Genomic DNA, 23,290 nt, shown 5'->3' with positions numbered 1-23,290 from the left:
TCAGCATAAATCTGACATTTATGGCATTTCCTAACATAGATGAAACAATCGGACTCCATGGTCAACCAATAATAGCCATCTCTCAAAATCTTCTTGGCCATGGCATGTCCATTAGCATGGGTTCCAAAGGATCCTTCATGAATTTCCTTGATTAACATGTCTACTTCGTGTCTATCCACGCATCTGAGCAGAACCATGTCATGGTTTCTCTTGTAAAGCACATCATTGCTCAAAAAGAATTTGGACGATAACCTCCTCAGCATTTTCTTATCCAACAATGTAGCATCTTCTGGATACTCTTGACTTAAAAGATATCGCTTGATGTCATGAAACCATGGTTTACCATCAGTTTCTTCTTCAATCAGCTGACAGTAAGTAGGCTCATCTCTTCGCTCGATTCGAATAAGTGGAGCTTCATTATGGAATCTGACTTGGTACATTGATGCTAATGTTGCCAAAGCGTCAGCCACTTGATTCTCAACTCTTGGGATGTGATGGAAAGTGATATCATCAAAGTCCGAGGTATGGATATCATCAAAGTGATATCATCAACTCTTGTGATGGAAAGCGTATGCAATGGATGGATGGATGCAATGCTTTTTTTGGTACAGGTTCAAAGGTCCGAGGTATGGATAAATCTGATTGCTTTCCAAAACGGGGTTCTCACCGGGTGTGATCTAGGGATTTGTTACAAAGGGTCCCCAGAGTCATTGATTCACAAGAATGTTTGACGCTTACGGAAAATACTTTCTGGTCGTCAACTCCATCAAGGGAATATATTCTGGGTGACGTTCTCGTACCGACTCTTACGAAGTATTCACCTCGGGAATCTGCACTATGCAACCATCGACTTGGTTCTAGACAGGGTACTCAGAGTCATGGATTCAAATGAATGTTTGACGCTTACGGAAAATACTTTCCGATCATCAACTCCATCTAGAGAATCTATTCTGAGCGAGGTTCTCGTATCGATTCTTACGAAGTGTTCACCTCGGGAATCCATACTACACAACCATCATTTCTAGTTGGCCAAAGGTTCAATGTTCTAAAAGGTTCTTATAGTCATGGACCCCTTTGAAAAATTGAAGCTTACGAGGTATACACCTTGGGCGACAATATTTGCAAAAGGATCTACTCTAAGTGAGGTTCTCGTACCGACTCTTACGAAGTATTCACCTCGGGAGTCTGTACTACTCAAGCATCATCCTATCTTATGTTTTTTTTCTCTAGACTCGGGTGTAGAGTCTTTCCCACATGGTTTGCAATCAAATATCCAAGTACCCAACACAGTGGAACCAATATACAACAAATATATCCATATAAGAATAAAGATAATAAAAGCAATAAATAAGGAAAAGCCATACAATTAAACAAACAAAGGCACACAAGCGTCCTAACTAGGCTTGACTCACTTAGGGATCATATACTCCCCAGCAGAGTCGCCATCTGTCGTACCTCGGAAAATGGGAGAGACACAACCTAGCGAAGTGAAATCGCACGCTCGCAATGATGGACTGAACAAAGTCGCCACCGAACTTTATTTATTCCTAAAAAGGAAATGGGAAATATCGATAAAACCCAAGAAAGAACGACAATGATATTGATCATCGCAACCAAATCAGGGTTCGGGAGTCGATTACGCAAGGGAAAGGTATTAGCACCCCTCACGTCCGTTGTACTCAATGGGAACCATTAGGTTAGTTGTATGCATTAGTGTTAGTTTGAAATGTTAGGCTTTTCAAGTTATTAGGTGGGAAAGAAAGAAAGGATGAGAGGAGAATATTTTTGGATTTTCGACGAAGGACTAAACCTAAGTTTTTTATTAGTGGGCCTGACAAGATTTACAAATCCTGCTCCTACGTATCTCAATAGAGAAGTCAAGGCTTACGTAGTTCTGAGTAGAAAAATGTTTGTTTGTTGGTCGATTTTAGCGAAAGCTACTTTGTGTCAAATCGACGAAAACATTGTTGGACTACCCAAAACAAGTGGAGAAACATTGCCTTGCATTGTTTTGAAACAAAGTACCTTTCGTTTGAGAAAGGTTTAAGAACCAATCGCACGACAGCGAGAAAAGAAATCGACTAATTTGATGTGTTTTGAGTAATGGCGAGAACTTGGATGGGCGAGATATCCATCTCGAATCCTAGTCTCAGGAGTGCGTGGTATCCACAAGTTCCATTTCCATCTTATTTGCAAAAGTGTTAAATAAGGATTAAGTGTTTTGAATTTGATTGAGAAAGGGTTTGAAGAAACCGTATTGACAATTTTAAATGATGGCGAGAGCTAAGATAGGCGAGGCATCCACCTCGAATCCTAATCTCAGGAGTGCACGGTATCCACCATGTTCCATTTCCATCTTTATTGAAAAAGTGTTAAATAGGAGTTAAATGTTTTGGGTTTTATTATAAAAATGGCTTGATATTGGATCAAGCATTTGATGAGCGATTGAGAAAGATTTGAATGAGTGTTTGAGAGAAACAGAATAGATAAATTTGGATGATGGCGAGAGCTAAGATAGGCGAGGCATCCACCTCGAATCTTAATCGTAGGAGTACACGGTATCCACCATGTTCCACTTCCATCTTTATTGAAAAGGTCTTTAAATATGAATTATGTTTTTTTTGATTTTTTATTATGAAAAATGACTTGACGTTGGATCAAGCATTTGATGAAGGTTTGAAAAAAATGGAATAGAATGGGAGGAAGAAATGGATTGATTTGTTTATTGAGAAAATACTCGACGTTGGATCGAGTTTTTATTTTTGGTCTTTTGGAAATGGTTGGTTTTATTCTTGTGTTAGTAGCTAACTAAACAGTCAAGCAAATAAAGAAATAAAAAACGATAAAAATATTACATGCCATGGGAGTGGGGATACATTTTATCGAATGGGGATTCAAAGTACTGAAATAATTAAATCGGGCCCAATCAAACGAATAAACAATGCATGAGGGTAGGTGCAAGGAAACTGTCTCAATGTAAGAAGGCCCAAGAGTAAGCCATGTGAAGAAAATAAATAACACAACAAGTTATATTTACAAAACACTCAAAAATTAAATTGAAAGAAACAACATCGGGACGTGCACGGATAAAAATCGGGATGCGAGGATGCGAATCAAAGTCGCATAACGCAATGACGTGCAAGGCAGATGGAAATTAAAAAGCAAACAAGAAATCTAGATAATGTGCTCAAAGCCGGTTTACACATATTGACAATAATTGAAATGTCATATGTGATTAATGAAAACGCGACGAAATACTATCGATGTATCGATAAAAATAATCATGAATAAACAACATGGGAATTATTGAATCCATAAATTAAAATCGATGTTTAACAATTAAAATAAATAAAAGGGATAAACATTAAAAAATAAGTATATGAGCAATTAGGTTAAGACATAAACATGAAAAAGTAACAATTAAATGCTAAAAAAAACCAAATGCCACAAGTGGGAATCAAACCCAACACTAAGAAGGAGACGAGCTGACTCCATCTCCACTCGGCCATGACTTGTCTACTGTTAGACTTGCAGTGGCCCAAACATATAAACAAAGAATTAAAATGAATAAAAAGAAAAAAAATAAACAAATAACAAAGGCCACCGTGGGCCGCTGGGATAAGTTAAAGAATAAAGCCCCAAAAAATTCTTGGACCACCTGGGCTTGGGTCGTAGAAGACCCATTTCAAGGGTGGCCCAAATGTGGAAACAAACCAGGGAATAGCGACCGACAGCCCTAGCCGCGTGGCTGTTGGGCGTGAATAATTAGGAACGGCTACCGCTAGCCCTAGCTGGCAGCCATAATGACAGGTAGCTGCTGGGAAACCACAAAAGTTCCCACGACACAGTAACCGAATATGTTTTAAATGTTTTAAATGAAAAATAAATGCAAGGAAATGGTATTTGAAAAAGGAATCGGTAGTGAATGAAATGAAAAAAAAAACAAACAATGTCTTTTCCCTCACCCAGAACCCAAGTTATTCTCAGAGAAAAACCTAACCTTCTCAACTTGAGGAGATCCAGAAATGAATGACCGCAAACAACAAACGAATGCCGGCGACGGAGATGAAACCCGACCGGGAAGCACAAACGGAACCGTTTACAAGGAGGTTCAACAACGATTGGGTGATGGACGTTGGAATCTCTCACTCTTTTTCCAATCGATTCCCACCGGTGCGCTCAAAACTCGCCTCCCTTGCCTTCGGTATGAGCTTCGTCCAATGGCGGTGAAAAAAGGTATAGAGTTCTTCAGACTTTCCTCCTTTACTTTCGTTGATTAGAGTTTGGAGGTTCCTTTCGCCGTCTCCAAATGATCCTTAGGGTTTTTTTCGTGAATAGTAGTACCTCTTTTATATATGACTAATCTCTTTCCTCTGCTGTGTTTCCTGCTGTGTAGTGGAGGTCTGTTCGTACAGAGGATGTCTGGAGATTTTTGTCCTCATCCCAGCTTGTGGTCCCTCTTCTCAACTCCTCGGTTTACCCTTTTACTGCTTGGTAAGAATTTAAACACTGCTTGTGAATTGAGGTAGAGTCATAAACTGCCTTACTGATGATAATTCATTCTCTACAGCCCAGATTTTTACTGCTTTGTTACGTGAGCCTGTTATAAATTCGTGTCTATGAAAGATGAGGGTGAAAGATTTCTCTTTATGTCTCCTTCAAACACTGATATATCTAATGAATCATTTGGTGCTTTTTCCGGAAAGAATATTTTCAATAAGCACTTAATGTGATGGACTTGATTCTGAATGCTATATAAGATCAAAAACCTTAGGATCATCACAAGTTTCTGGTGGTTTTGGTTTTTGCAGAAAGTTGAGTTGGGTGTATCAGCAAGTTAATCTTTTATGTTTTTGTTGTTGACTTTTTCTTATGAATGGAGTTCTCACTTGGAAATTTGACACTTAGCAGAAGCTATGGTGAATTCACTCGTAGGCGAGAATCGTTGCAGAAATGGTGCCGGTTGCAATGCTCACCTGCAAATTGGTTTGGGGAATCTCACGACAGTAAATGGTAAGCTTTTGTTCCTTGTTCAAGCTTTTCGTGGCATATTACAAAGTTGGTGAATTTGTGTAGGGTTTGGTGCGTTGCATTGATTGGTGAGTTGTTATACGCGCGACGGTTCGCATCACCACACGAACACGATAATGCATCACTGCAATATTGGTTCCTTCTGCAACAAAATGCGTGTATGCAATTTTACACCTTCATCTAAAAGTGTCTGGATCAATGGGATTTCCAAAAAAAGTGAGTGCTCCCACTGTGCTCCTTCCGAGTCATTAAAGGATTTAACAACTTCAACCTTTGTGCCTTGCAGATAACCCTTCATCAAAATGCATCTTAGCACATTCCAAATGTCTAATGGCTTCCTCTTATGAGAAGAATTCAGAAGCAATTGAACCCAACAGAGTCTGGCAGCAACAAATATGAAGTTTGCTGTTAGTACTACCAAGTCTGAATCACCGTCCTCTACATCAATCACTTGTTTGGATTGAGTAACCTCAAGTTGAATTTCTATCAAGGAGCGTCCAACCCATATAACAGAACCAACAATTGTAAGATCAATGTTAACACTAATCGGTTTCTTTAGTACAATCTTATCCACAGAAGCAGTGACAAATATAAGTGGCCTTGTTGTACTATCTTCATTAGAACAATGCTTAACAGAAATGGTTCCGTCCCAAAATCCATTGCTTGTTTACCATGTGAAGATGCAACTGCAATAAGTGGCTTTCCATACTTGGCTCCACTATGTGATGTTGGGGTGCCAACATTGGTCTTGCGAGGGTAAGGATTACTTGGTTTTCTTTTGTCCGCACTTGCGTTTTAATCAAACTTCATTTGCTATTTTGGTTTTGTACTGCGTTTGATCTTGGCTTTGATTTTTGCAGGGCTATAGTTGTTTTGCTGCAATGACAGTCGTGTGATAACACTTGCCATTGGTGCCAACAGTCGTGAAGTTTTGGATTTGCTGCAGGGTCCTGCTGTCACTACTGTTATGACGTTTTCTTGCGTTTCTGAATGAAGCTCTTATAACAGTATCCTGCTGCCACCTTTTTCCAGGAGACTTCTTTTTACCTTTGCCTAATGTCCAACCAGTAGGGGAGAAAGCAACTATAAGACTGAACCGACTCGCATATTGACTTGATATGTGCTTCAATCTTTTGAAGCTTGCGAGCGTCCACATAGGGCAACATGAATATTGCTTTCATGTTCATTTGAAATAAACCATTGCATATCCTCCTTAGTAAATTCTAAACAGTTTAAAAGGCGTAATTTGGCTGCAGTCACGTAAACCTTTTTGCAAAGTGAACGTGCAACCTCCAAGAATAGCCTTTCTTTTCCAATTGTACAGCTGTGTGAAGTACCACCTGACCATTCGGAGGTTGAAAGAGTATTATTGGCATCCAAGCAAGTCACGCCAATACCAGCTATTTCAATCTTTTGGTTTAGAGAAAAAATATGTAATTTATCATATGAAATCCCTAGGTTCATATTTACAAGTCTAGCCGTAACAGAGGAGCAATAGATCTTTCCATGATTGAACGACTTGGCGAGACTTGATAATGGTCCATGTGGAAGTGTGTTAGAAACCAGTGGGAACAATCTCCTCTTAGGTATTTGAAAGCATCCACACGAAAAGGTGTTCCTTGTAGCAAGACATAGTCGTTCTTTGCCTTAGAACTTCCAAGTATTCATATGAGCTACTTTTTTATTATAAGTTATTCATATGCCATGTACATGGATAATTATGATTGAATGAATGTGAGAAATTCTTGGACATGAATGAAATAATATGGAATATGAATGAATATGTGTAAGTTTTTTAAATATGAATGAATGGAAAATTTCCCAATATAGAGTGAAAAATATGAATATGAAATGGAGAATATGAATGTATGTAGAGGAACATGTGGAATTTATTTTAATCATGAATGAATGGATAGTGAATATGGATGATGACCAAAAACAAAATGTTTTGTACCTGACACAGAATTTCATTGAAAGGTAGTGAGAACTAGTAATGTGACAAGGCGAGATGAATAATCACTTCGATGAAATTGGAATGAAAGGCGAGATGAATAATCACTTCGATGAAACTGGAAAGAAAGATGAAACATGAGGTTTACTTGACTCCGACAAATGAAAGAGTTTTAAAATCTCGTATGGCTAAAGAGATTAATCATCTTATACCAAAATAAAGAAACAAAACCCAAAAGACAAACATGGATTGGTCGTGGTAGCAAGTCCATCAACTAATGTTGGTGGGTAGCATCATGACCAAATGAAATGGTCATAAAAAAAAGAATGCAAACGAATGATTGATGAAAAAAAATTCTGGGTCAAAATCAGGGTATGACAGTTGCCCCTATTTAAGCATCCTCAACCAGAGAAAAATGAAGCGGCACCTCTTCATTGGATCGTAGTGGGGGATGATTAAATACCATGTGGACCCAAATTTTGATCCTGAAAAATGCAAATGCTATGATATGATATGCATGGGAAAAGACTTTATTTCTGAATTTATCTATTGGGGACATAGTGAATCCTTAACAGGAGATGCTACAACAGACAAGCCAATCTGCGGGGAATTCTGATGGCCCACAGGGAAATAGACAAATAATGTAAAACTAACTCGCTGGGGATAACAATCCTGCTGGGGAGTTAGACACACACTAGGGAGTACTCAAAGTGAAAGTTGACAAACGACACTTAGAATACAAGATATTTCGCCAGTAAGTTCACACATGACTCACTAATAACTTGAACATTTTGAGAAAATTTCCACAACAAGTTCATACATGACTTGACGACACTGGAATAATCAAAGAAAAAGGTTCTTCAAAAAAAAATTCAGACATGACCTGGTAATGCTGGAATAAAAAGTTCAGCGACAAGTTCATACATGATCTGCCAATGCTGAGGAATATCCAGAGTAGTTCTGACAGCAAGTTCAAACATGACTTGACAACAATAGAAAAATTCAAAAAGAGTATATCAACAGGTTCCTACATGACCTGATGACAAAGTTGAACATTCTTGACAAATCCGGAGATTTCTCACAAGAAAATTATCCGATCAAAAATTCTGAAAATTACTGTCAATGAAAGAGTCAAAATGACCACTTTCTAGGAAGTTCTAGTTACACTTGGACTTCAAGGGCGCTGGTGATGACCAGACATAAAGATAGCATTTACAAATGGATTTGACAGATGCTGGTGACAACCAGACTTTAAAAGGATACCAGTTACGACTGGATTTGAGGTGCTGGTGACGGCCAGACTTCAAAATGATACCAGTTACAACTGGATTTGATGGATGCTAGTGACAACCAGACTTTAAAAGGATACCAGTTACAACTGGATTTCAAAATGTGTGCCAGTTACAACTGTACTTAACAGACAATGCCAATAACAATTGGACTTGCAGATAAATATGGTGATAACCAGACTTTAAAAAGATACCAGTTACAACTGGATTTCAAAATGTGCGCCAGTTACAACTGGACTTAACAGATGATGCCAATAACAATTGGACTTGCAAACAAAAACGGTGATAACCAGACCTATCATACCATTTACAAATGGATTTGACAGTGTCGGTTACAACTCTGATTGGGGATACCAATTACAATTGGATTTAAAATAAGATACTGGTGACAACCAGATTTTAAAGAGATACCAGTTACAACTGGATTTTAACATTTGAGCGCCAGTTACAACTGGACTTAACAGATGATGCCAATAACAATTGGACTTGCAGACAATGCTGGTTACAACCAGATTTATCATACCCTTTACAAATGGATTTTATCAAAGTGCCAGTTACAACTGTTCTTGAGGTACCAATTACGATTGGATTTGAGACAAGGTGCTGGTGACAACCATACTTTTAAAAGATACCAGTTACAACTGGATTTTTGTCATTCGAACGCCAGTTACAACTGGACTTAACAGATGATGCCAATAACAATTGGACTTGATAGAAAACGCTGGTGACAACCAGATTTAAAGAGATACCAGTTACAACTGGATTTGAATAGACGATGCCAATAACAATTGGGCTTAAAACAAATGCTGGTTACAACCAGACTTTAAAGGATACCGGTTACAACTGGATTTGGTCAAAGACACTGGTGACAACCAGACTTAACAAACGACGCCAGTAACAACTGGTCTTAGAGGTCAAGGGATACAATCAACAACGAGACCTAAGATTATGCAAATGAGCGCGAAGCACTTCGGGCTATGCATGATTTGGGTTTTGCTTATATGCATGATGTATGAATGATCATGATATGAAAATGATGACAATATGCAGACTGGAGATTAAAGAAGGCTTTATGGAGGTACTGAATCCTCAACACCAATAACTCAACCGAAGGAGTGAGTAAATGTATCAAAGGAGGATCTATCAAGCTGAGCAGTTACAACTGGCCCAGTAATCCTTTCAGAGAATGATAACTTTATGCTTTCTGGAGATATGTGTTGATCATCCAAGAGAAGTCTTGCAACTTGAGACTTGCGGGGAAAGGCGAAAGGTTTCCTTTTTAATATTTCCACATGCCAAAGCAAAATTGTGTTTCTTAATATGTTGAAAAATTCTTTTGAGTTCAAAATTTCATTATTAATAAATAAATGACATTTTGCATAACAAAGAAAATCAGAGAAAAATATAAAATGATAGAATTTGATAGGCAAACTTAAATTTATTCAAGAATTGTAGCACACAAATGGTGTAGCTCCACGAAATGTTACAAATTTGAAAATGGCAATAGGGAAAGGTTTACATTGAATCACAATGACTACTACTATCCCTAATAACAATGACTCCACAAAACCTCGCTTCTGAAGGGAGCAGTTGAGTTAATCTTCCATCTTTAGCTCTTCTGTGTTGATCAGTGACAAACTGATGCAGTCTATGCCTTTTGTCCCTAATTTTTGCCTGGATTGCCCTTTCGGGTTTTCAATCCACCGGGACGCTCCTTTTTGCCTAAGTCTCCTTTTCAGGTTTTCAACTTAGCGAGCTATCATTTTTTTATCCCTAACTTTTTCCCGGACCACCCTTTCGGGTTTTCAGTCCACCGAGATTTGTTAGGCATAGTATCTTTTGACTGAATCAGATTTCACAAGGTGAATGAGCTCTTCGCCATCCATAGTTGTGAGAAATAGAGCACCTCCAGAGTATGCTCTTTTTACAACGTATGGGCCTTCATAGTTGGGAGTCCACTTCCCACGCGAATCTTTGTGTATTGGCAAGATATTCTTGAGCACGAGATCTCCTTCCTTGAACTCTCGAGGACGAACCTTTTTGTCAAACACTTTCTTCATTCGTTGCTGGTACAATTGTCCATGGCACAGAGCGGTCATACGCTTCTCATTAATGAGGTTAAGTTGATCATAGTTATTCTGGATCCATTCAGCTTCGTCTAGCTTGGCCTCCATTAATATTCTCATTGAAGGTATCTCTACTTCGACTGGGAGAACTGCTTCCATCCCATAGACCAAGGAGAATGGGGTTGCCCCTGTTGAAGTGCGGACTGAGGTCCGGTATCCATGCAAAGCGAATGGCAGCATCTCGTGCCAATCCTAATAAGTTTTCACCATCTTCTGCAGGATCTTCTTGATATTTTTATTGGCGGCTTCAACAGCACCGTTCATCTTTGGACGATATGGAGAAGAATTATGATGGTCAATATTAAAACTCTCACATAATTTTGTCATTGTCTTGTTGTTTAAGTTTGAGCCGTTGTCGGTGATGATCTTGCTTGGGATTCCATAGTGGTAAATAATATCCTTCTTGATGAAGCGAGCAACCACATGTCTCGTCACATTGGTGTAGGAAGCAGCCTCTACCCATTTAGTAAAGTAATCAATGGCAACCAGGATGAAGCGGTGACCATTGGAAGCCTTAGGCTCTATAGCATCAATCATGTCGATGCCCCACATTGAGAAAGGCCAAGGTGATGTCAAAACATTCAGTAGTGTGGGCGGTACATGCACTTTGTCAGCATAAATCTGACATTTATGGCATTTCCTAACATAGATGAAACAATCGGACTCCATGGTCAATCAATAATAGCCATCTCTCAAAATCTTCTTGGCCATGGCATGTCCATTAGCATGGGTTCCAAAGGATCCTTCATGAATTTCCTTGATTAACATGTCTACTTCGTGTCTATCCACGCATCTGAGCAGAACCATGTCATGGTTTCTCTTGTAAAGCACATCATTGCTCAAAAAGAATTTGGACGATAACCTCCTCAGCGTTTTCTTATCCAACAATGTAGCATCTTCTGGATACTCTTGACTTAAAAGATATCGCTTGATGTCATGAAACCATGGTTTACCATCAGTTTCTTCTTCAATCAGCTGACAGTAAGTAGGCTCATCTCTTCGTTCGATTCGAATAAGTGGAGCTTCATTATGGAATCTGACTTGGTACATTGATGCTAATGTTGCCAAAGCATCAGCCACTTGATTCTCTACTCTTGGGATGTGATGGAAAGTGATATCATCAAAGTATTCTATCATCTTTACAACATGAGCACGATACGGGATTAGCTTCATATCATGGGTCTCCCATTCACCTTTGACTTGATAGATCACCAAGGCTGAATCTCCATACACCTCAAGGATCTTGATTCGGAGATCAATTGCAGCTTCAAGACCAAGGATACAAGCTTCATACTCTGCGACATTATTCGTACAATCAAAGCATAACCTTGTTGTGAAAGGGGTAAAGCCACCATTAGGATTCATCAAAACAACTCCCACATCATGACCACTGTAATTGGAGGAACCGTCGAACGCGATTTTCCATCGAGATCCTGGTTCTGGTCCTTCATTTGGACCTGGGGTCTCACAATCTTTTATCACCATAATATCCTCATCAGGGAAATCAAACTTCAATGGCTGATAGTCTTCAACCGGTTGGTGAGCAAGATACTCTGCTAAAACACTTCCCTTAATTGCTTTCTGGGTTACGTATTGGATGTCGTACTCTGACAAGAGCATCTGCCAATGGGAAAGCCTTCCAGTCAAGGCAGGTTTCTCAAAGATATACTTTATTGGATCCATTTTCGAGATCAACAAAGTAGTATGGAAAATCATGTACTGCCTCAAACGACGAGCGGCCCATGCTAGTGCGCAACAAGTTTTTTCCAAAAGCGAATATCGACTTTCACAGTCGGTAAACTTTTTACTCAGATAGTAAATAGCATGTTCTTTCTGACCAGTTTCGTCAGGCTGCCCCAACACGCATCCCATTGATCCTTCAAGCACAGTCATACACATGATTAATGGCTTTCCTGGGACAGGTGGAATCAAAATAGGAGGCTCTTGCAAGTATTGACGAATCTTCTCAAAAGCATTTTGACAATCAGAATTCATTCGATAGCTTAATCCTTTCAAAGCAATTTGAAGATATGCTCACACGTGGCCGTCATATGTGATATAAACCTTGAGATGTAATTCAAACGTCCAAGGAAACCTCTAACCTCTCGCTCGGTGCGTGGAGCCGGCATTTCTTGTATAGCTCGGACCTTGTCAGGGTCTACCTCAATTCCTCGTTGACTAACGACGAAACCAAGCAACTTCCCTGAACGGACACCAAATGTGCATTTTGCAGGGTTTAATCGTAATCTAAACTTTCTGAGGCGTTCAAACAACTTCTTCAGATGGTTCATATTATCTTCTTCATTCTGAGGCTTAGCGATCATGTCGTCAACATAGACCTCTATCTCCTTGTGCATCATATCATGGAAAAGAGTGACCATAGCTCTTTGGTAAGTTGCCCCAACATTTTTGAGACCGAAAGGCATTACCTTGTAGCAAAACGTGCCCCAAGGGGTAATAAAAGTGGTCTTCTCCATGTCTTCTGGAGCCATCTTGATTTGATTGTATCCAGAAAAACCATCCATAAAGGAGAATACAGCAAAACTTGCAGTGTTGTCTATCAGAGTATCAATGTATGATAGAGGGAAATCGTCCTTTGGGCTAGCTTTGTTCAGATCCCTATAGTCAACACATATCCTCACCTTGCCATCCTTTTTAGGCACAGGTACAATATTAACTACCCATTGTGGGTACTTCACCACTGCGAGAAAACCAATGTCAAATTATCGTTTGACTTCTTCACGGATCTTCAGAGCCATATCTGGTCTTGTTCTTCAGAGTTTCTGTTTTACTGGCGGGCAATCTGGCTGAAATGGCAGCTTGTGCTCATTGATGTCGGTGTCTAGGCCTGGCATATCCTGGTATGACCATGCGAATACATCCACATATTCTTGTAGCAGCTTAACCAATCTCTCTTTGACGCTTGCTTCAAGTGTGATGCCGATTTTGACTTCTTTCTTCTCTTCCTATGTGCCAAGGTTGATTGTTTCCACCGGTTCTTCATGTGGCTGAAGGGCTTTGGACTCGTGCTCGAGCAGCCTTACCAATTCGTCGGGGATGTAACAATCTTCCTCACCCTCTTCTTCCGCTTGGAGATAGGAGAGTCAAAGTTATGAGACGTAGTAAAGTCATTGGATTCAACGGGGTTATCATTTATTTTGCATGTTTGAATGATTGATTTCTTTTAGAAAAGTAAAAAATAAAAGATGCATAAATGAAAAGTTTTTTGTCTTTGTTTTGAAAAGATTGCCATTTTTCTTAAGAGAAAGCAAAATAAATGAATAATAAGAATTTAACAAAATGCCTTTCATTCATTGATAATGATTATTTGAAAATGAAAAGGGGCCCTACAACATGATCCATTAGCCTTGGGCAGAGCTAAGGATTTGAAAGGAAAAATACAAAAACTATTACTTTGACAAAGGAAAAATTTCGGGGATCTCAACCGCCTTCCAGTTGTTCAAAGCTGTCTCACACCGGTAAACCAAACATGGCTCATCTTCATTTTCGGTGCTATCTTCAATTGCATTGACCTGATCTCCATGGATGAATCATGTGCTAAGGAATACTTTCTGGATGTTTCGGGTGTTGTCCTTTGCAGGGACTCGGGCTCCTTTCGCAGTGGAAGGCACATATCCCAGACCAAAGCGATCATGCTTCTCACGAATATCAATAAGCTGACCCCAACCTTCAGGGTTTCCTCCTTCAATACTAGACTTAGCGCTTTTCAGAGAAGCGAAAGATGAACAAGTTTTCCCAACAGGGTCCTTCATCTCCATAAAAGTGGCGTTGGCTATTTCCAGAGCTTGGAAAGAAGTTTCCAAAGCATCCTCATCAGCCTCGATGTATCTGAAGGATGAAAGGTGACTGACCACAAAGTCCTCCTCCCCATAGATAATGATCAATTTATTATCCACCACAAACTTCATTTTCTGATGTAGAGTGGAGGTGACTGCCCCTGCAGCATGAATCTAGGGACGTCCCAGCAAGCAGCTATATGCTGGATTAATATCCATGACTTGGAAATTAATCGGGAATACGTGAGGACCAATCAATATGGGCAATTCAACCTCTCCAATCACGGTTCTCTTGGAACCATCAAAAGCTTTCAGTATCAAGGCACTAGGCTTCATAGTTGGTCCTTGATAAGATAACTTGGCGAGTGTTCTTTTTGGCATCACATTCAGAGAAGACCCGGTATCAACCAAAACTCTCGCCAAAGCATCATCTTTGCATTTTACCGAGATATGGAGAGCACGATTGTGATTTTGTCCGTCCTCAGGTAACTCCTCTCCACTGAAGCTCAAAGTATTGCAAGCTGTGATATTTGCAACTACTCCATCAAATTAGTCTACTGTTATGCTTTGTGTTACATGAGCTTGAGCAAACACCTTCAACAAAGCCTTCCTATGGGCTTGGGATTTCAACAATAGAGATAGAATAGAAATCTTAGATGGTGTTTGATGCAGCTGATCCACCACTTTGTAATCACTCCTCTTGATTAACTTCAAAAATTCAACAGCATCCTCAGATTGGACCACTTCGGGTTCTTTAGTGGGAGCTGCGACTGTTGATTCCTTGTTTGGACCTTGAGGAGTCACATTGAATTCAGGCGTATAGATTCGACCGCTACGGGTCATTCTTCTCATTCCTGCAATATTGGTGACGTCCTCACTCATAGCTTCTGTCACTTCGACGTCTGCATTTCCTTCAATAACCTTATCCATAGCGGTAATCTCATATTTCCAAGGCACAACCTTGGTGCTCTCGTATGGAAAAGGCGTGGGCGTACATATTTCAATAGGCGACAACTTACTATTCGTCGGAACCACTCCACCACTGTAATATGGGATCTCGATCGGTTCGGGTAGATTGAAGCAAGGTTCAATTACCAACACGTCTTCTCTCTTTGCAACGCTGGAGATCTGAAGCACTCCTTTATCCATCAAATCTTGAATGTTGTCTCGTACCACCTGACACCCCCTTGGGTATGTGGCACACTCTTCACAATTTTCATGATTTACATTAACCAGGCCAGCTTCCACCAATCGGGCATGGAATGCTGCCAAAGGAGTCTTAACATCATCCACCTTATCAACCGTAACACCAACAGAGGCATCTTCAATGGCGTTTACTGCAGGATCTCCATGGGGAGGAAGAGGATTGTTCTTCACATTCGTTCCCATGTCCTTAAAAGACAGGATCTTGCTTTCAATTAGTTCACGAACCCTATGCTTTAGAGCGTAACAACCCTCTAGGTCGTGCTCGGGGGCACCTTCATGAAAAGGACAATGTGCATTAGGGTTTTACCATTGAGGAAGATGATCAGGTGGAGGTCCCATAGGTCTGGGAACCACCAAACCTTTTGCAATAGGGAGGGATAAAGCTCAGTGTACCTCATTGGGATTGGATTGAAGGTTTCCCTATCCCTTTGCATCCTATTCTGGTTTTGAGCATTTTTCCTTGGTGCTTGAGCTCTCGGCTGTTGATAAACAGGAGCTGCTGGTGCTTGTTGGTAAGCTGGAGGAGCCGCAACACATTGTTGAACCGGAGCTGGTCGGTAAATTGGAGGCGCTTGATAAGCCTGAGTAGGCTGTTGATTAAATGCAGGCGTCACAGCGGCCACGTATGGTTGCGGAGCATACTGGACGGGATACATGGGCTGCTGATAGGGAAATGGTTGTTGAACATACTGTTGAGGTCAATATTGTTGTGGTCTCCTTCTTGGAGGAGCTTTTCCTTGACCAACAGTCACAACATTTGTTTCCCCTTCCTTCTTTTTGGGAAACCCTCCAGAGAACTTCTTTGGATTAGCATTTGAAGTTCCAGCTACAGTCGCAAGTTTTCCATTTCTTACACCATATTCAACGCGAGCACCTATAGCCACAAGCTCGGAAAATCCCAAGGAAGCACTTTCAACCATCTTCTCATAGAATTGGGGTTGGACAATGTCGATAAATAGTTTAGCCAATTCCATTTCAGCAAGAGGTGGTTCAACCTGAGAAGCCAGTTCCCTCCATCTCTGAGCGTATTCTTTGAAGGACTCCTTGTCACGCTGGAACATGCTCTGCAACTGTCTTCTGTCAGGCGCCATGTCCATGTTGTATTTGTAATGTTTTATGAACGCGTCTGACAGGTCTTGGAAGCACCTGATCCTATTCTGATCCAGACTCAAATACCACTTGGAAGGCGCCCCACTCAAGCTATCTTGAAAACAGTGGATCATCAGCTTGTCGTCTTCCACGCGTGTAGCCATTTTTCGGTAATACATGATGAGATGGCTCTTTGGACAAGTATGCCCCTTGTATTTATCGAAGTCCGGAGTTTTGAATTTGGCTGGAATCACCAACCTAGATACAAGGCACATTTCTTTGGCGGCAGATCCAAAGACGTGGTCTCCTTCTAAATCTCGGAACTTCTTCTCAAGGAGCTGCATGTTCTCCTTTACTTCTCTGAAATCCTCAAACCTTAATTCGTCACCAGCAACGGTTGAGTCGACAGTCTGATACATGTGTTATTGATCTTCATAGTGAGGAATATGCCTAGCGTAGGCAGCAGGTGGAACAACAGTATGGATGACTGGACGTCCGTCGGTGTAAACCGGTAATGACACGGCTTGTTGGACAGATTGCCCCATGTCGTGCACTACTTCCGCTCGAGGGACGAAGTCATAAGGTAGCCCATATGGAGAAAAGGTTGAGGGTAACGTCCTCTGAGGTTGGACTTCCACTGCTGGGCCCGTGGTCTCTGAAATCACGGTCGCTTGCGGAATCTCAAACCTGAAGGCTAAAGCTTGCAGCATCTCTCTCATCTGGGACATGCCTCCCTTGATTTCGTCTAGTTCAGCTCTAACTCGGGCACTCTCTTGCTCTTGTTCAGCCATTCTTTGTCTTGCTCAGGCGTGAGTATTGTACTGGTGTTGAAAACTCAGCGTGAAACTGAAGGAAGAAAGGGCAGAGTGAGACTCTATTTTGAAAATGTATGAATACATGTATGGATGCATCTTGTTTGCAAAACTCTTGGTTAATTTCAGTCATTTATTTCAGAAATGCCACAACCTTGTTCGCAAATATTTAAAGTAATAAGGAAATAAAACACAATAAAAATGAATCTCAAAAGCGATTTTTCATTAACTCATCGCAAAGTTCAAATACAAACAACGTGCTTATGGCTTATGGGCTTTCCGAACCATAGCAAGGTCGGTAGTCAGCCCTTCTAGCATCGCCTTACAAAACTTAATGAAATTAAAAACTTGATGCAGGGTGTTCTCTGGACACATGCACCAATGATCTTCTTGCAGTTTCTCAGGTAGCTCTCGCATGACGGAATTCGCAAATCTGGACAGCCTCAGAAATTTGCCTTTCCACTCAGTGTAAAGCCCTTGAAGGTCTTGAATGACGCACAAGTCTTCAGCCTTGGTCACCTCTATGTCCCTATAGAGGTTTCTCCAATATCTGCATTCACCTAGCAGTATCATATAGGCAACATCCTGATCCCCACCTTCAAGTGCCTGGATTCTAGCATCGACTTGTTCCAACAGATATTTCAGCCGTGTGCAAACTCTTTCTGACTCTTCAATCCTCAGATTCTCGTGTTCCAGAGTATCCTTTTATTTCTGAATGGTATTCTCCAGTTCACGAGTACGAATCTCAGAAATCAGTCGTGCTTCCCTTTTCATTTCAAGGGTCAATTCCAAAGTCTTGTTGAGTTTTTGAATCCGGAGTAAAGCTTTATCCAACTCCTCCTCCTTTGACTTGAACACAGATTTAGTGTTGTAGAGCGCTTGTCCGAACTTTTCTCTTCTTGCTTCATACTCCCTAGCTCTTTTGTTGGAGATTTCAAGCTCTTTTTCCTTCTTCTGTTGATCGTCTTTCAAATTCCCATTCTCTATCGAAACTCGGCCGAGCTTAATTCTCAAGTCAGCATTCTCCAACTCCAACTCCTTGATACGGGCATTGAGTTTCTCTACATCTTCAGGTAATATGGGTTCTGGCTCAGGAACCGAGGGATAGATAGAAGGATCAAATGGAAAAGGGAGTTTAACCATCTGAACCCTTTCTCTAACCTAACAAGTGTAAGGCTCTTGAGCAATGAAATTTCTCTTACCCAACTCCTTACCCTTTCTGATAACTGCTTGCCAAGCCCTCTTGATCTTCTTCACCATGGGATGATCTGCTTCAGCACTGTGTAAGATGAAAGGCTCTAAAGCTTCAGTTTTTGGAGGGCCATTCATAGGGTAACCATGCTGCCTCAGAGATAACACTGGGTTATAGTTGATGCAACCCTTGGTTCCTATCAAAGGCACATTGGGGAAGTCTCCAATGCTGACAATAACATCCTCAGTTTCCCAGTCCCTGATATACCACTTGACATGATTGGAGGTGAGGGAAGCTAACTTCTGGGAAGGCTTGAGTTCTTTTGAGACAAAAGGGCCTTCTTCGGGCATATGGGATCTAAACCAAGCATGCAAAAGTTGCGCACAACATAAGATGGTTCTTCCCTTCTTCTCATGACGATCATGGAGAGCGTAGTGGAGGTCTGCCAGGAGGACCGGTACAGGGTTACCAGAGAGAAAGATTCTCACTGTCAGGTGGTCCACAAAATGGTCAATATTTTGGAAGAGAACTATCCCATATACCAACATGGCTAACACAGCATAGAAGGCTTCCCAATTCCCTTCTTTTTCCATCTTCTTAGCTTGATCTTCCAAGAACTTCCTAGAAAAACCATTGAAAGCTCCCTTCACATCCCAATTGTCCCCGAATTTAGAAACTTTTAGACCCAAAGCTAAGGCTATCCTCTTGGGAGGAATACCTTCATCAAACTTCGGAAATGGATTATGATCCCTCAGGTTCCGGCCTACAATCCTCTCAAATTCCTCCAAGGTAGGAGCCAATTGGAAGTCAGAAAATGTGAAACAACGTAGAGGTGGATCATAGAATTGAGCAATAGTCACTGCGGTCATCATGTCCATCTTCTCATTTAGGATGTCCAGGATTCTTCCATAGTTTTGCACAAAGCTGTTGAGTTTGATTGGTGTTACTTTGGCACTCAACTTTTGCAGGCTGGCAAGGTCCACGTTCTTGTATTTGAACTGAAAAGTACTTCTTCTCTCAGGATTCATCTTGCTAACAAGTCTTGGATTCCTGAAATAATGTGAAACAAACTAAGAGTTTTGCTTTTTATGCGTATGCAATGGATGGATGGATGCAATGCTTTTTTTCGTACAGGTTCAAAGGTCCGAGGTATGGATAAATCTGATTGCTTTCCAAAACGGGGTTCTCACCGGGTGTGATCTAGGGATTTGTTACAAAGGGTCCCCAGAGTCATTGATTCACAAGAATGTTTGACGCTTACGGAAAATACTTTCTGGTCGTCAACTCCATCAAGGGAATCTATTCTGGGTGAGGTTCTCGTACCGACTCTTACGAAGTATTCACCTCGGGAATCTACACTACGCAACCATCGACTTGGTTCTAGACAGGGTACTCAGAGTCATGGATTCAAATGAATGTTTGACGCTTACGGAAAATACTTTCCGATCGTCAACTCCATCTAGAGAATCTATTCTGAGCGAGGTTCTCGTATCGATTCTTACGAAGTGTTCACCTCGGGAATCCATACTACACAACCATCATTTCTAGTTGGCCAAAGGTTCAATGTTCTAAAAGGTTCTTATAGTCATGGACCCCTTTGAAAAATCGAAGCTTACGAGGTATACACCTTGGGCGACAATATTTGCAAAAGGATCTACTCTAAGTGAGGTTCTCGTACCGTCTCTTACGAAGTATTCACCTCGGGAGTCTGTACTACTCAAGCATCATCCTATCTTATGTTTTTTTTTCTCTAGACTCGGGTGTAGAGTCTTTCCCACATGGTTTGCAATCAAATATCCAAGTACCCAACACAGTGGAACCAATATACAACAAATATATCCATATAAGAATAAAGATAATAAAAGCAATAAATAAGGAAAAGCCATATAATTAAACAAACAAAGGCACACAAGCGTCCTAACTAGGCTTGACTCACTTAGGGATCATATACTCCCCAGCAGAGTCGCCATCTGTCGTACCTCGGAAAATGGGAGAGACACTACCTAGCGAAGTGCAATCGCACGCTCACAATGATGAACTGAACAAAGTCGCCACCGAACTTTATTTATTCCTAAAAAGGAAATGGGAAATATCGATAAAACCCAAGAAAGAACGACAATGATATTGATCGTCGCAACCAAATCAGGGTTCGGGAGTCGATTACGCAAGGGAAAGGTATTAGCACCCCTCACGTCCGTTGTACTCAATGGGAACCATTAGGTTAGTTGTATGCATTAGTGTTAGTTTGAAATGTTAGGCTTTTCAAGTTATTAGGTGGGAAAGAAAGAAAGGATGAGAGGAGAATATTTTTGGATTTTCGACGAAGGACTAAACCTAAGTTTTTTTATTAGTGGGCCTGACAAGATTTACAAATCCTGCTCCTACGTATCTCAATAGAGAAGTCAAGGCTTACGTAGTTCTGGGTAGAAAAATGTTTGTTTGTTGGTCGATTTTAGTGAAAGCTACTTTGTGTCAAATCGACGAAAACATTGTTGGACTACCCAAAACAGGTGAAGAAACATTGCCTTGTATTGTTTTGAAACAAAGTACCTTTCGTTTGAGAAAGGTTTAAGAACCAATCGCACGACAGCGAGAAAAGAAATCGACTAATTTGATGTGTTTTGAGTAATGGCGAGAACTTGGATGGGCGAGATATCCATCTCGAATCCTAGTCTCAGGAGTGCGTGGTATCCACACGTTCCATTTCCATCTTATTTGCAAAAGTGTTAAATAAGGATTAAGTGTTTTGAATTTGATTGAGAAAGAGTTTGAAGAAACCGCATTGACAATTTTAAATGATGGCGAGAGCTAAGATAGGCGAGGCATCCACCTCGAATCCTAATATCAGGAGCGCACGGTATCCACCATGTTCCATTTCCATCTTTATTGAAAAAATGTTAAATATGAGTTAAATGTTTTGGGTTTTATTATAAAAATGGCTTGATATTGGATCAAGCATTTGATGAGCGATTGAGAAAGATTTGAATGAGTGTTTGAGAGAAACAGAATAGATAAATTTGGATGATGGCGAGAGCTAAGATAGGCGAGGCATCCACCTCGAATCTTAATCGCAGGAGTACACGGTACCCACCATGTTCCACTTCCATCTTTATTGAAAAGGTCTTTAAATATGAATTAAGTTTTTTTTGATTTTTTATTATGAAAAATGACTTGACGTTGGATCAAACATTTGATGAAGGTTTGAAAAAAATGGAATAGAATGGGAGGAAGAAATGGATTGATTTGTTTATTGAGAAAATACTCGACGTTGGATCGAGTTTTTATTTTTGGTCTTTTGGAAATGGTTGATTTTATTCTTGTGTTAGTAGCTAACTAAACAGTCAAGCAAATAAAGAAATAAAAAGCGATAAAAATATTACATGCCATGGGAGTGGGGATACATTTTGTCGAATGGGGATTCAAAGTACTGAAATAATTAAATCAGGCCCAATCAAACGAATAAACAATGCATGAGGGTAGGTGCAAGGGAACTGTCTCAATGTAAGAAGGCCTAAGAGTAAGCCATGTGAAGAAAATAAATAACACAACAAGTTATATTTACAAAACACTCAAAAATTAAATTGAAAGAAACAACATCGGGACGTGCACGGATAAAAATCGGGATGCAAGGATGCGAATCAAATTGCTTTCATGCTTACATGAATATTGCTTTCTTGCGAGCGTCCACATAGGGCAACATGAATATTGCTTTCATGCTCATTTGAAATAAACCACTGCATATCCTCCTTAGTAAATTCTAAACAGTTTAAAAGGCGTAATTTGGCTGCAGTCACGTAAACCTTTTTGCGAAGTGAATGTGCAACCTCCAAGAATAGCCTTTCTTTTCCAATTGTACAGCTGTGTGAAGTACCACCTGACCATTCAGAGGTTGAAAGAGTATTATTATGGAACTTGGACAGTGATTGGCATCCAAGCAAGTGACGCCAATACCAGCTATTTCAATCTTTTGGTTTAGAGGCAAAATATGTAATTTATCATATGAAATCCCTAGGTTCATATTTACAAGTCTAGCCGTAACAAAGGAGCAATAGATCTTTCCATGATTGAACGACTTGGTGAGACCTTGATAATGGTCCATGTGGAAGTGTGTTAGAAACCAGTGGGAACAATCTCCTCTTAGGTATTTGAAAGCATCCACACGAAAAGGTGTTCCTTGTAGCAAAACATAGTCGTTCTTTGCCTTAGAACTTCCAAGTATTCATTTGAGCTACTTTTTGATTATAAGTTATTCATATGCCATGTGCATGGATAATTATGATTGAATGAATGTGAGAAATTCTTGGACATGAATGAAATAATATGGAATATGAATGAATATGTGTAAATTTTTTAAATATGAATGAATGGAAAATTTCCCAATATAGAGTGAAAAATATGAATATGAAATGGAGAATATGAATGTATGTAGAGGAACATGTGGAATTTATTTTAATCATGAATGAATGGACAATGAATATGGATGATGACCAAAAACAAAATGTTTTGCACCTAACACAGAATTTCATTGAAAGGTAGTGAGAACTAGTAATGTGACAAGGCGAGTTGAATAATCACTTCGATGAAACTGGAACGAAAGATGAAACATGAGGTTTACTTGACTCCGATAAATGAAAGAGGTTTAAAATCTCGTATGGCTAAAGAGATTAATCATCTTATACCAAAATAAAGAAAAAAAACCCAAAAGACAAACATGGATTGGTCGTGGTAGCAAGTCCAACAACTAATGTTGGTGGGTAGCATCATGACCAAATGAAATGGTCATAAAAAAAGAATGCA

At 40.2% G+C, this 23,290-nt stretch overlaps 1 long non-coding RNA gene across 8 annotated transcripts; it reads left to right on the top strand.

Annotated features, from left to right (window-relative positions):
- The first annotated feature begins 3,726 nt into the window (after positions 1 to 3,726).
- LOC127086899 (uncharacterized) lies at positions 3,727 to 22,579 on the top strand. 8 transcript variants are annotated; one of them, XR_007789669.1, is made up of 6 exons: positions 3,727 to 4,236; positions 4,397 to 4,494; positions 4,571 to 5,013; positions 5,077 to 5,247; positions 5,318 to 5,787; positions 5,892 to 6,781. It is a non-coding gene; the product is annotated as an uncharacterized LOC127086899 (long non-coding RNA). The 8 variants fall into 8 exon arrangements; XR_007789667.1 differs by having other exon boundaries at positions 3,731 to 4,236; positions 4,571 to 4,814; positions 4,912 to 5,247; XR_007789664.1 differs by having other exon boundaries at positions 3,731 to 4,236; positions 4,571 to 4,819; positions 4,912 to 5,247.
- Positions 22,580 to 23,290: the final 711 nt, after the last annotated feature.

Source organism: Lathyrus oleraceus, chromosome 5 (genome assembly GCF_024323335.1).
Source record: "Lathyrus oleraceus cultivar Zhongwan6 chromosome 5, CAAS_Psat_ZW6_1.0, whole genome shotgun sequence".
Classification (NCBI taxonomy): Eukaryota; Viridiplantae; Streptophyta; class Magnoliopsida; order Fabales; family Fabaceae; genus Lathyrus; species Lathyrus oleraceus.
Note: the sequence above shows the minus strand (reverse complement) of the source record. Positions and strands in the feature narration are given on the sequence as shown.